Source organism: Corvus cornix, chromosome 17 (assembly GCF_000738735.6).
Source record: "Corvus cornix cornix isolate S_Up_H32 chromosome 17, ASM73873v5, whole genome shotgun sequence".
Classification (NCBI taxonomy): domain Eukaryota; kingdom Metazoa; phylum Chordata; class Aves; order Passeriformes; family Corvidae; genus Corvus; species Corvus cornix.
The window spans coordinates 1146501-1159544 of NC_046346.1; positions in this window are offsets into that span (position 1 = coordinate 1146501).

The following is a 13044-nucleotide window of genomic DNA, read 5'->3' on the forward strand; positions in this document are numbered from 1 at the left end:
TTCAGTTAGGAAAGAAAATTAAATTTCCTCAATTAAGTCTTGACAGAAATAGACTTTCTTTCATATCTGTGCTACAGTGCTGTGTGAAATTCTCTTTCAAACAACCCCTGAAGTGAGAACTTTCAGATGTTTACTTTACTTCTTCTGTGTTTCAGGGTCTGTAAGAACAGCCACAGATCAAGTCTCCTGAAGTGCAAAAAAATGTATTTTATACACACACATCTAAATGAGGGCTGCATCATTCACAGATCCTAGCTAACCATTCCATTTAATCACTTAATTATTTTATACAGTTCAAGGATATGTTGATGTACATCCTAATCTGCAACACTTAAAATCCCACTGATTCAACTGTCCAAAGGAATTCTTAGTAGTTACTGTAAGTCTGTAAAGAATGGAGAATTATCTAAATAAAAGTGTTTTAAATAACTTATTTTTTATCCTAAAATACAAAGAAATAGGTTTTTTATCCCTCTAAAGCATTTATAGCCAATACTCCCATGGTTGTAGGGTACCCATGGCCTCCTCACTATTTCCAGCCAATGTTGTAGCACTGACCCACTGGGAGTGAGGCCACTTCATGTTAATTGTTCCAACAGAGCCAAGCACAGCAAGGGAGCACTGTAATATCAGCGGGGGCTGAGAACATGAAACCATGAACATTCCTGTATTACTTGTGGGTATGGAGATTCACAAGTCAGTTTTGGGAAAACTAGAACAATCTTGACCCAAATCTTTAAGGATTTTAAATCAACATCCAGTCAATTCGATTGATTTACTTTATTCTGAGAGCTAAATGCAACTGTCACTGTATCCTTGATCCTCAGTCTGTTATCGATAAATTCCTGGCCTTACTGAATTAATGTATGCCTATTGACTTACTTATTTTCCATTCCTAGTAGCACACACTGAGCAGGCTGCTAGAAGTTATTTTTCAGGGGAGGAAAAGCAACACAAAAAGAACCCCCAAAACCCCCCAAAAACCGAAATAGCCTTCTTCTTCAAATGTAAATTGTAGAGTTTAAGGAGAGTCAGTTTGCCAGCAGTAGCTGGCTGTGGATTCCTCTTTCCATAGGCAGGGCTGCAGCTCCCTCCACGCAGGCCGAGTTCCACAGAGCGGCTGCAGCCTGTGCGCTCCGGCTCAGATTTCCATAAGGTTGGGTCCCAGAGGAAGCATTAATGCTGAAGGAATGCATACCAGCGTGGAACGAGGCGAAAAGGCAGCACAAAATCTCTCCAACAGATTGCTCACAGAAACACCTCTTTTGTACCATATTTAAGATCTGTAGATTGATCTCGTGAGCATTTGCACAGCAGTTTAGTCTCAAACTGATAAGCGTGCTCTGAAAGGAGAGAAACAGAATCAAGGGAGATTAAAAAGCGCTGGTCTTGGGGAAGATAAGGAACTGAGAGCCACCACGTGACCCAGAAAGCGCTCCAGCCTGGCCGCCTGCGGATCTCATCAGGGAACCAGATGTGACCAGTGGCAGAATATCCTTCTCAGCGTGAGATCTGGAGGATGTGATTGCCATCCAGGAAAGGGGAGATGGGAAAGTATGATGGGGAAAATGGCCTTTTTTATAGAGTTTAATTGCTTAGAAGAAAGACATGTTTTCTTTTAAAGAAGGAGGGATGCTCAAAAACAGGCTCAGGAAGGTGTCTGGAGGAAGGAGCAGAAGGATTTTTCACATGGATAGAAAACTGAATATTGCTTCCTCTTTTCTGGTGGTTGTGTGTTTGAAATGATGAAGTGGCAGCAAACAGTTCTCATTCATTTCTTGAATTGAAACAAGGGCAGAGCAGCACAGGAAAAGTGGAAGAGGCCTGTTGTCCTCTTCTAATGGAGCAGGAAATTTTGAATTTTCATTCATGAATTTGCTCATTGTCCTGCATGGAGAGGACAGCTGGAAGAGGTGTTCCATCCCAGTGGAGGGAACACCCTGGCCTTAGCACACTCTCCTTGTCACATCCAGGCCGGCTGCAGGGCTGTCCCTGCCAAGCTGCTGGGTGGTACCTACCACCACCCCAACTGCAGAGAGCTCATGGCATGAGCTGCAGCTTGCCTCACAGGGGCTGTGGGGTGGCTGTTATTGTTGCTTTTGTGGAAGGGAGAGTAGAAGATGGAGTTTCTCAAGCACCCAGTGTTGTGGTTGCTGCTCATTTTGGGGCAATGAGGAGGAGGAGGAAGTTTGCTGTACAGAGCTGGAGTTGGGACATGGAGTAAGCTATGTCCTGCATGCACAGGTAGCACTCACTGTGCTCTTGAGAGAGAAAGAGTTGTGGATGCCTTTTTTCAGCCTCAGCAAAGGGTTTGGAGATGAAGCCTGTGCCCTCAAATCTGTATTCCAACAAAGCAGAGAAGTAGTGCAGGAAGCAGAGTGCTGGGGTGAGGCCCCCAGCAGCCTGTGTTGCCAAACAGATGGGCTGCCGTGTTCTCAATCAAGTACAGTTTTTAAGGTCATGCCTAGATAATGAGCATCACAGCACCCAAGCCTACAGATCATGAATATATGGATGAATATTGACTCATGCATTTTCTGCAGCTCCATTCCTGGAGCTGTCCCTCTGCACCAGCTGTGTGAGCCTGGAACTGTCACACCACCGGTGTTAGAACTCACCCTGCCCCTGGTGCTGGGCTTTGGAGCACCTTCATTCAGGCTCAGTGCCTCCCTCTCACTTCTCCGGGCAGGGTGTGAATGTGGCTCACTGGGCTGGAGCCACAGAGCAGCAGGATTAACTGCAGAGCCTGGGCTCAGGTGTGAACTCAAACCACATGTTAAGCTGATAGCAGAGATAAACCCTTCTAACTACTTCATTATTGTGTAAGCAAGACACAAGCTTTACTGCTCTGTCTCCCTGTTTTCTTAATGAACTGCCTTAAGTTGATCCCTGTTTATATCATTTATATAGTGTCCCTGGTCATTAGTGAGGCTCAAATGCCTCCCCTTGCGCAGCCAGAGAAGAGGAGAGAAGAAAGAAATAGAGAAAGGAGAAGGAGAAAAGCAATTGAAGCCAGATTGAGCAGCTCTGGCTTTAACAGTCCTAGGCCCTTCCCCTGTTTTCCCTGACATTCCTCCTGGTGACCCTTTCCAAGTGTTCCAGGCGAGTTTCGCAGGAATGCACAGCTATGCTCTGTCTTCATGAGCTCGGCTTGTTATTCCAAAGGAGCTGGCAGAGCTCCCCAGCTTTCACAGCCAGATGTTACGAGGGTGACCCTGCCAGACACGGCAGGCATGCACCTTCCCATTCCCAGCCCCTTGCACGGGGAATAGTTTCTGAGGAATCTATTCTGGGTAATACTTTTCTTTTGTGATTTGTCCTTTTCCTTCACTCTGAAGATTGGTTCATAGCACCAATGCCGTATCATTTCACAGCTAGAGAAAGCGGGATGAATTTTGCCATAAACTTTAATGGCAGCAGGACAGATTGCTAACTGAAGGATTTTTGGGTCCTACTCATGAGTCAGTACCCAAGCTGTGCTTGGTGTTGTGCAAAAACACAGGACAAAAGCAGACTCCTGCCCAGAGAAAGCTGATGGTAGTTTACATTTCAGACTAATCATATGGACCCACAGAGATAAAAGAATGCAAATGAAAAATGAGGCACTACTGGTGGTAGCAGAACACACAGGGGTTATACAACATCAACAGCTCTTCTTCCATCTTTTCGTTGCCTGTTCCAGGTATTCCTCTAGCTCGTGGACAAGATCTGGGGATGCACACACCGAGGTGCACAGCCAGGGCCCATCCTTTGGCAGAGCAGCAATACATCACTGCACTCTGACTGACAGCACGATGACTTTATGATCATGACCTCGTGTCCCGTGTGCTGTGGGACAGCCCACAACTGTTTCGACCTCCAACCTTCCTTCTCTTCTACTGCTGTTTGTAGTTTTGAACTAAACTATAAATTCTGTGAGACAAAATCTTTGCCCATTGTAGGGGCACGTTGGATTCCTGACCACTGTTATGTTTTCCAAGAGCTACTGCACTGCAAATACTTAAAGTATGTCTCAGAACTAATGACCTGTCACTTCACTCAATTCATCAAGATGTCAAATGGAGATTGCACTTTACCTCAAAATGAGCTGGGGTGGAGGTGGAAATAATGTCATTTAAATTTAATACTGTCTTATGATGGTAACATTCAAACAAATTACAAATTTAACCTTTGAAATAGTATTTTCAAAGGAAGTTAATGTAATTGCAGAGCATAGTTCTTAAAGTTGAAGTGCTTTCTGTTCCTGCACTGAAAGGTGCTGCAGAAATGCAGAGCATTATGTTTATTTATTAATAACCCCACAAAGAAATTTTCATGATCGCCACTGGGGACTGTCTGACAGGTGACACAGGCGACCTTCTGCCAGGAGTGACATCTCTCCCCTACAATTTTCATTCTTTAAAAGATTTGCGATCAAATTACTTACAGCACAAATTAGTTTCTCCCCCCACTGTTCACTCTCACAGCACCATATTCAACTGTTTGTTCCACAGGGCCATAAAAATAATAATATGGAAAGTCAGTGCCTCTGCTTCCATCATGGAAACAGTGCATTGGCCAAGAGATCGATTCCTGCACTCATTTTCTCAGGCACTGGGATTTGCATCTGGGGGAGATGCAGGTCATTGGCTGGAAAAGAGCATCCTGGGTTCACATTTTGATTGCACAACCAGATAAACAAACCAAGTGTCCCAATTAGAGGGAAGAAAATAATCAGCATTCGGTGGTACGGGAACTGAGCAGACTAAGGAACAGCTTTGGAACAGTCAAAGAACAAACCACAGACATTTACTGGGTGTTAGGGAGTCTGTAACAATCAGTGGCGGGGAAATGGTTAAGAGAATATATTAAAGGTGCAAAGGGTCTCACGACCTCTGCCACTGTCAGTTCTGTCAATGGGCCAACAGATGCCAGCAGAATAATTATGGCCTATATTTAGATTATGGATGCATCGGACAGGGTGAAGGTTGAACATGGGGAACATGGTTGTTTGCAGTTCATTAGTGATAGGAGCAGCCAAGGGTGGGAGGAGGGCACTGAACTGGTTTCATCCCACCTGGAGTGCTTGTGCTGAGCTGCATAATGTCAGGGAAAGAGATCTGATTAGATGGGGAAACAAAAGCAATAAACAACTGTGCTCAGCCTGTCACACCCAGCAAGAGGAAGGAAGGAAGGAAGGAAGGAAGGAAGGAAGGAAGGAAGGAAGGAAGGAAGGAAGGAAGGAAGGAAGGAAGGAAGGAAGGAAGGAAGGAAGGAATTAGGAAGGAAGGAAGGAAGGAATTCGGAAGGAAGGAAGGAATTCGGAAGGAATTCGGAAGGAAGGAAGGAAGGAAGGAAGGAAGGAATTAGGAAGGAAGGAATTAGGAAGGAAGGAAGGAAGGAAGGAAGGAAGGAAGGAAGGAAGGAAGGAAGGAAGGAAGGAAGGAAGGAAGGAAGGAAGGAAGGAAGGAAGGAAGGAAGGAGAGAAAGCAAGAGCAGGCTCTGGCTCTCAGCTGTGCTGTTCCTGCAGCAAGGAATGCAGCTGAGACACAGGGTGGAAATGCAGAGCTGGGAGCTCTGTGCATGTGATTGTGGGGTGTGTTTGCACACGCGTGTGTCACACGGAAGAACATGAGGATTGGTCTCCAGCTGTACCCTGTGCCTGTGCATCCTGTACCTGGTTGCAGCCCCTGGCCCTGGGAGTGGGGAGGGTGCTGTGGGCTGGCATGGGCTGTTCTCCAAGGTGCCCAGGTGGAGGCACAGCAATAAGATGTGGAAGGACTGTGATGACCCTGCCGAAAAAGGCCTTGGGGGTGCTGCTGCACAGGTCTCCAGCTACTGATCGGTCGACACAACTATTAGTAAGTGGCAAGTCAGGTAAAGAAGAGGTTGAAGGGAATGCAAAATGGAAACCGGATACCACAGCATCACATTAATTCTTCAATGCAGACTACAAATGACTGACAGTTTCCCATCATACTGACTACACAGGGGCCCAGTCAAATGGCTGGTAAAGTTTCTTTACTCCAAGATACTGGGGATAATGAATTCAGAAGTTTCTGAACAGCTGCCTTTCATGGATCATTTAGAATTTGCGATGCAAATATGAAAAATCCATGTTAAATGCCCTCAACTAATTGAGTGGAGAACAGCGAATACAAAAGAATAGATCGCTGACCTTGGTAAAAACAGCACAAAAGCCTTAATCTGCCCAGGGAGACCAAGAAGGGAACTGAGGAGTAGGAGAAAGCAGAAGCCTGTATACTATCCCTCAAGTTCCTAATTCTGCTTGCCAAGAGATAAATACAGACTTTCCATTTGGGACTATACAACCGCACCTACCTCCCTTCCTTACAACCCACAGCAGTGGAGAAGGATTGGGTGGGAACTGGGGTTCTGACAAACTGCCAGTGTCAAACTTGACAACTCAAGGCAGAATCTGACACCGGGGGAGAAGAGACAACTGTTAAAGGGTAGCTGTTAGGAAAGGTGAGGAGGTGGGTTTTAACAGTTGAGAAGGCAGAAGATAAAGGGAGAAGAAAGGCAGGGCTGGGTGGGAGTGGGGCAGGTGAGAAGCATGACAGCTCAGGCCACTGGGGTTACAGCACTGCTGCTCACAGGCAAGGGTGACATGGAAAATGCAACACTGGCAAAACTGAAAACAAGGGACAACTGTGGTTTTCTAGGATGATGTGGCAGAGCTGTTCACCCTGGAAAAACAAGGAGTTCATGTTGCCTGGCTGTATACTGCAAATCCCTAACACTTTTCCCTAGCTAGGCATATGCTCCAAAGGTATTAATTGTTAACCATCAGCTGCCTGGATGAGGGGCTGTTTCTGCTGAGCAGGCTGGACAGATAAGACATTGCTCTCCCAAGGCTCCCTGTGCAGAAAACAGCAGCAAGGTCCAGCGAGTGAGCAAGTCTCCCCAGTTGTAGTTTTCCAAAATTGGAACATCACGTCCACTGGGCTGCACATACCAGCTCTGGTCCTGTCAGCTGTTTCTCACTTTATCATCGTGCTCCTTCGGGGGAGACCAGATAACTGCTCTCGTGTTGCTGCAGGCACCGCCACACCTTTCCCAGGTTGCGTCCGTGAGGAGCAGCAGAACAGAAACACTGGAGACAGAAGAGGCCAATCTATTATTTATACCCAGCTACTCCCCTTGGGCCTGAACAAGCAAAAAGCTCTCTTTAAAGGCTTATAGTTCTTGGTCAGGTTCCAAGAGAGACAAAGGGATGTTGTAAAAAGAGTTTCATATGAGCTTGGTAAAACACTCTCCTAGGGAAGAGGCAGCAGGTTTCCTTTGTGTGGGAAGGCAGGAGGTAGACGATTTTGTTTAAATTTACATTCACAATGAAGGATTTTCCTGTGTGTTTCAATGGCTCACATTCAAATTTACATTTCTTTGAGGAGTCTTCTGCATTTGTAGGGTTTCTGTGCCATTTCTAAAGCAGCAGCCCTGTTTCATGCCCTCTTAAGTCTGTGCCACTCAGGAAGTTGGAAGTGCTGACTCAGCTCTCCGGAGAGCCAGTGAAGCATCGCTGCCCTTGCTATTTGCAGTTCTCAGATGTGAATAACCACAGGACAATAATGTTTTGGTGCCCCTGGTTCAAATTCTGGGCAAATAAAGGGCTTTCTTTTAAACCGGAAGGAAACAGGGAGGTACCACAAGGGTGCCACTGCTACCAAAAGAAGAGCAAAGACAACTGAAGCAATGGAGTATCGGGAAGAAAGCAGTGTTGCAGTCAGGTGTTGTGCTAGAGGCCTGGGAAAACACTTGGAACATGCTTTTGCTCCACTAGCTCAGCCAAGTTTTAAATGCCCAGAAAGGATCTGGAAGGTTGCCAAGACAACAGTGTTTTTGAAAACCGCAATGTTCAGGTTTGGGTGGAGATGAGGAACACGTTCAAGTCATTCCGCAGTATCTGGAGTCACAAGCCAGCAAGAGAGCACATGCGGTCGGTAATGCCCAGCAGGAACCGATGCAGCCGGCACAAAGTTCTGTTATTCCTTTTACTCAGCACAAACCACATGTTTTTCATTAGGTCCAAATTGTAAAAGAAAATATATACATATTAAACCAAATACCAGAGTTGTGTGAACGTGTGTTTGGCAGTTCGCGTTCAGGTTACAAATGCTCACAGTGTATTTTATGAAAATGCTGTTTTACAAGGTTACGATCCGCAGTCAATAATGCGAGACATGCCATATTCTCAACCATCATTTTGGCCCATACTTCCTCAAAAAGCAAATAAACAAAGTAAACTAAATCATCCTGCACTTCAACAGCTTGGTTGGTCGGGTAGATTAGTGCCTCGGAACAAAAGGGTTCATGGATCAGAGACCTCTTCAGTTTCCTGAATGTTTTAAGCCTGGCTTCCTAAGGACGCAAGACTCCTGCATTCACACCATCCATCTGTCATCTCCCCCCACCTCCTCCACCCCCATCTTTTTAGCTCACTGGCCAATTTTAAATAATTTTATGTAATTTGGCAGGCAGTTGAAGGAGGATCCAACACCAAATTCAGTTTGCCTAAGTTTGTAAAAGATCAGTGGGCCAGAAAGCGATGAGATGAGTATCTGTGCTGGCCATGCACACGGCCGGGAGGGCACAGTCTGGACCTCGGGCCCCAGGGAGCAGGGGGCCCGTTGTGCCCAGCAGGGCGGTGTCACAAGCACACATCAAGGCACTTGTCGCCAGAACAGCAGCTCACGCCGCTGGGTTTGGATGCGGGATGCTGCCGGCCCTTCCTCCGAGCATGCTGTTCCCTGGCATTGTGCACAGCCTGGATTTCACCGTTGAGAAATCACTGAGAACAAGCACTAACTGTTGAGCAGCAATATAAGCGAAGGTGGTGTTTATGCCATAAAAGTATGCTGTGCTGGTGAGATGTGTATAGAAGGAAGCAGGATCTGGGAAGCGATTGTTTTATGAGGGACTGACTTTAAAATGACTCATTTAGCACAGAGCAGCAATTGTGACTTTATTAAAAATCACCATGTTCTGGAGTGAACTCCTTGGCTTGGTTACATGTGCTGCCAGCTTCAGCTTCATCAGAAAATAGGTCTTGCTGAATTCCCATGGAAAAGCCCTGGAGTGGGTCCCAACTCTGTCTCCCTCTGCGGGGATGCTGCTGGCACCCCTACTGCGGTGCGGCGGGGCCGGAGCCTGATCCTGCCCTGGTGCAATCACATCTCCTGCTGCTTTTGTAACAGCTTCCTGCTGTTATTTCTGTTCCTCTGCATTCTTTAGGTACATTTTGTGCAGTGCTCAGACACTTCAAAGCGCTGGTATCAAATTAAGCAAAAATGCTCACTTGAGATAAAAATCAGACTTCTCACAGTTTCAAGATTTCAAACTGCAGCCCCTTCCCCGCCACTGCCAGTGGCTGTGGCACACACCAGGCCAGGATGTTTAGAGAACATAGAACCCAGGGAAAGCAAGTGTGGGAGAAATAGGACTTCTTGTAGTTACGTTTCCACAGCCTTTAAGAGGATCTAACAAATTCCAATATAAAACATACTGCTTCACAGTTTAAGTGTATGGACTTTACTTGGCCAATTTAAAACCCTGCATCAAACTTCTTTCTTCTCTCCCTTCCCACAAAACAGGTTTTGGGGATGGAAATACTGATCTAAACTAAATCCCAGGAGCCTGACAATCCTTCTGCAGAACTTCCCTGAGACCCTGGAACGTTGCCAACTTCAAGCGATGGAAAGGAAGATTGCCAGGTCACAGGGCATGCCACAGATGGGATTTGACTTCTAAGCAGTCATTTAATTTAGGCCTAGAACAAGATTTATGAGATTCTATCTGAAATCACAGAACAAGAAAAAGATACAGGGCTGGGGGGACGAGGCAGGTAGATGTGAATTCAGATGAGACAAACTCCATCTGAAGTGTGTAGAATATTCCTGCAAGGCTTCTAGTTTCCATCTGTTTTACAGATTGGGAAACCAATGCTACAAGTAAAAAATCCGTGCTAGCAGAGAGAATAATAGCAGAGGGAAGAATAAGGACATGCAAGTCCTGCCACCCCGCTTTATGGTCTGGACCTCCTCCTCCTCCACACAGTCCCTGCGCAGGGAGGATGGGGCAAAAAAGAAGAAATTTTGTGTTATTTTCTGCTTGTACCAAACAAGGCCTCCACAACTGGAGATGCACCAGGGGGTTGGCCTTGCACTCACATTAGGCAGGAGAGGTCCAACCAGCAGCCACAGAGAAGCTTCCCCAGCACAATCCCTTCTTGCAAATGAGGCCTCAGCTCAGTGAGAGGGACAAGTATGTTGGTCCTGTTCCCTGCAACACTTTCACCAGCTACCTCTAAGGTGTTGCTGCTCCTACTGAACAGCACCTCACCCAGAACAAGGTGGTCTTCCCAGGTGCTTGTCATTTTCTTTCTTCACTCTCCCCTCTCAAACAAAAACAAATCAAACCAGACCAAACGAAACCAAACCAAACCAAAATGAAGCAAAGTAGGAAACAAAACTGTTTCCCCACATGCTGCAGATACAGGTGCAGGCTGTACAAAGCTAGTGAGTTCAAATCCCAACTCCGCACGCACCCTCCTAGGAGATGCCCAGCCCTTTGAAGAGTGAAAATGAAAAGAGAAGGAGCACAAGTGGGTGCACCTGTAGGAGCCAGAGGCTGCCCCTGCTCCAGTGGTGCTGGTGGCAGGACCCTGCTCCAGGATGCCACACTCACTTCACAGTAATGTCTCTCTCTGAAGCACTTAAAAGTACAAGTTAAACATCAGCCTTGGTAGCACTGCAGTGCAGCTGCTCATTGCTGTCCCCATTTTATAGCTGTACAAACCAGGGTGCTGGGTAGAACTGGGAACTTGTCTGTGCAGATCATGAGGTTTGTCAGGGCAAAGACACGGGGTGGCTGTGCCCACCCTGCTGTGCTGCTCCTTTCCCTGTCAGCTGTGGCCCCTGAGGTTCTGAAGCTCAGCCAAGGAACTCAGTTCCGTCCTTCTGTTAGGGGCAGTGACTGCTCACCATGGCAAATTTAATGTAGAGGGAGGAAATTAAAATGGCTCCTTTCCATTTTGGAATAGCAGGAGCTGGGTGAGACTCAAATGAGGCCAGGGGTAGCAACATGCCACCACCCGCCCTGTGAACAGCACAGCTCATGGGTGCTTTCCACACCAGGACCCACAGAGCTCCCCACGAGAGAGACGCCCAAGCCAGGACCAGCTGGGGATGGAGCCAGGCACCAACAGCTCGTCTCCTATCTCGCTTCAGATCCCTGTGAAGTCCTGTACCTCACCCTGTCCCACAGGGAAACCACCTAATAGCAGCTTTACAGAGGAGGCCTGGCAGTGATGTGTCTTAATCACTGCAAAGCTCTGAAAGTCAGTGGGAGGAGAAACATGTTCCTACAGCTTTAGAGGGTGCTTTCCAGAGGTGTCTCTCACTTTGCTGCTGGCAGCTTAGGTTCCTATTATTTTGCCTCTTTGGCACATCTGGAGAGGCAGGGAAGCTGCCTCCTTCCCCTGCCCTTGACCAGCCATGCTGCTGCCAAGCCCTGCATGCCACTGCAGTGACCAGAGGAACCAGGGGCTCACACTGCCCTTGCAGAGACCCAGCGCCACAGGTGTTCAGTTGCCCTCCCTGCCCTCCCAAGGGCCACCTTTCCCCACTCCCCAGCCACCAGCCCGACATGGCATACTTCAACTTGGCAAACTTTACTGAACCCTGGAGCACAACTCCCACACCCCAGGCTGATGGGGACACATTTTTCTGCTCCACAACATTCCCAGTCATGTCCCACACAGCTCTGCTGTTGTGATGCTTCATATTCAGAGACTATAAATGTGCAAACCCCAGGAACAAAGACACAAAACCCACACCCACACAGCCAGTGCCTGGACTAAGACAGAATCCATTACATCCTGCAGCTGAGAGTGGATGGGCGCTGAGATTTCCCAGAGTCCCACACATGAACCATTTAACAGCAGCCCCCAGCGCCCTTGAGACACAGGGCTGGGAAATCCAGTTACCCACTGGATTCCCCCTGGCTGGTCTGCCCAGAGGGCAGGACACTGCTCCTTGCTTCTTGCTGGGAGCAGCTGGTACTGGTGGAAGTTAACCCTTTCCTCCACATGCCACCAGTGTCGCCCCTGCAGCTGGTGGAGCACCGCAGGCTGGGGCTCTCCGGGGGCTGCTGGGGCTCTCCGGGTGCCACAGACCGGGACTCTCCATGGCTGCAGGCTGGGGAAGCCCCTGTGCCGTGCCAGCCAAGCTGTGCCTCTCCACAGCGTTCCTGCCCGGGCAGCGTTCCCCACCTTGGCTGCTCTGCATTTACTCACCAGGAAATGTTTGAGCTTCACGGAGTCGTGAAGCTCTTTCTGCCGCTGGTTGTTAACCAGGGCAGGGCTGCAGGGGGGCAGAAGACAAGCCGGGAGCTGGAGGTGTTCACCCAGGCCCCGTGCATGTCCAGTCCCAGCGTCACAGCTGGTGACAAGGGGCTAAAAAATTCTCGGTGCAAACAAGTGGGACTCAGAGCCCAGCCCCAAGAGCCAGCACAAAGCCTGGCTGGAGCTAGACCCCATGGGGTGGCAGGATGCAGAGCCCAGAGCTCAGACCAGCTGCCTGTTTCCTCAGGGAGCTGAGCCGGAGCTCTGGCCAATGTGCCTGATTTCCCTCTCATTTATTTTAGATTTTCAGCAAGACATTTCCACAGCTACTCCCGATTTACACCAGTGGGAATAAGTGATGGTCCAGGCCCCTCCTCCCAGAAGCCTGGCCGGGGTTCCTCAGATTTCTTCCTCACAGAAAGCATTTAGGGTCCATTTTTTCCCTGTTAAATCATCTGATTTTTTTGGCTCTCCTTTCAAGAGGAATTCTTTCTTTCTTTTGAATTAATTTTGCTCAGTTCCAGCACTGACCCATGCTTATGAAAGGGACTTATGAGCTGTAATGTTAACTAGCCTCAGTTTGCTGATTCAGCAGCAGAGTAAATAGGTAATTACACTCTGCCATATGTGTCTCTAATTCCAAATAGGCGGTGTCCAAAAGGCACTGTGCATTACCAGTGGATGACTGGAGTTGGGACTGT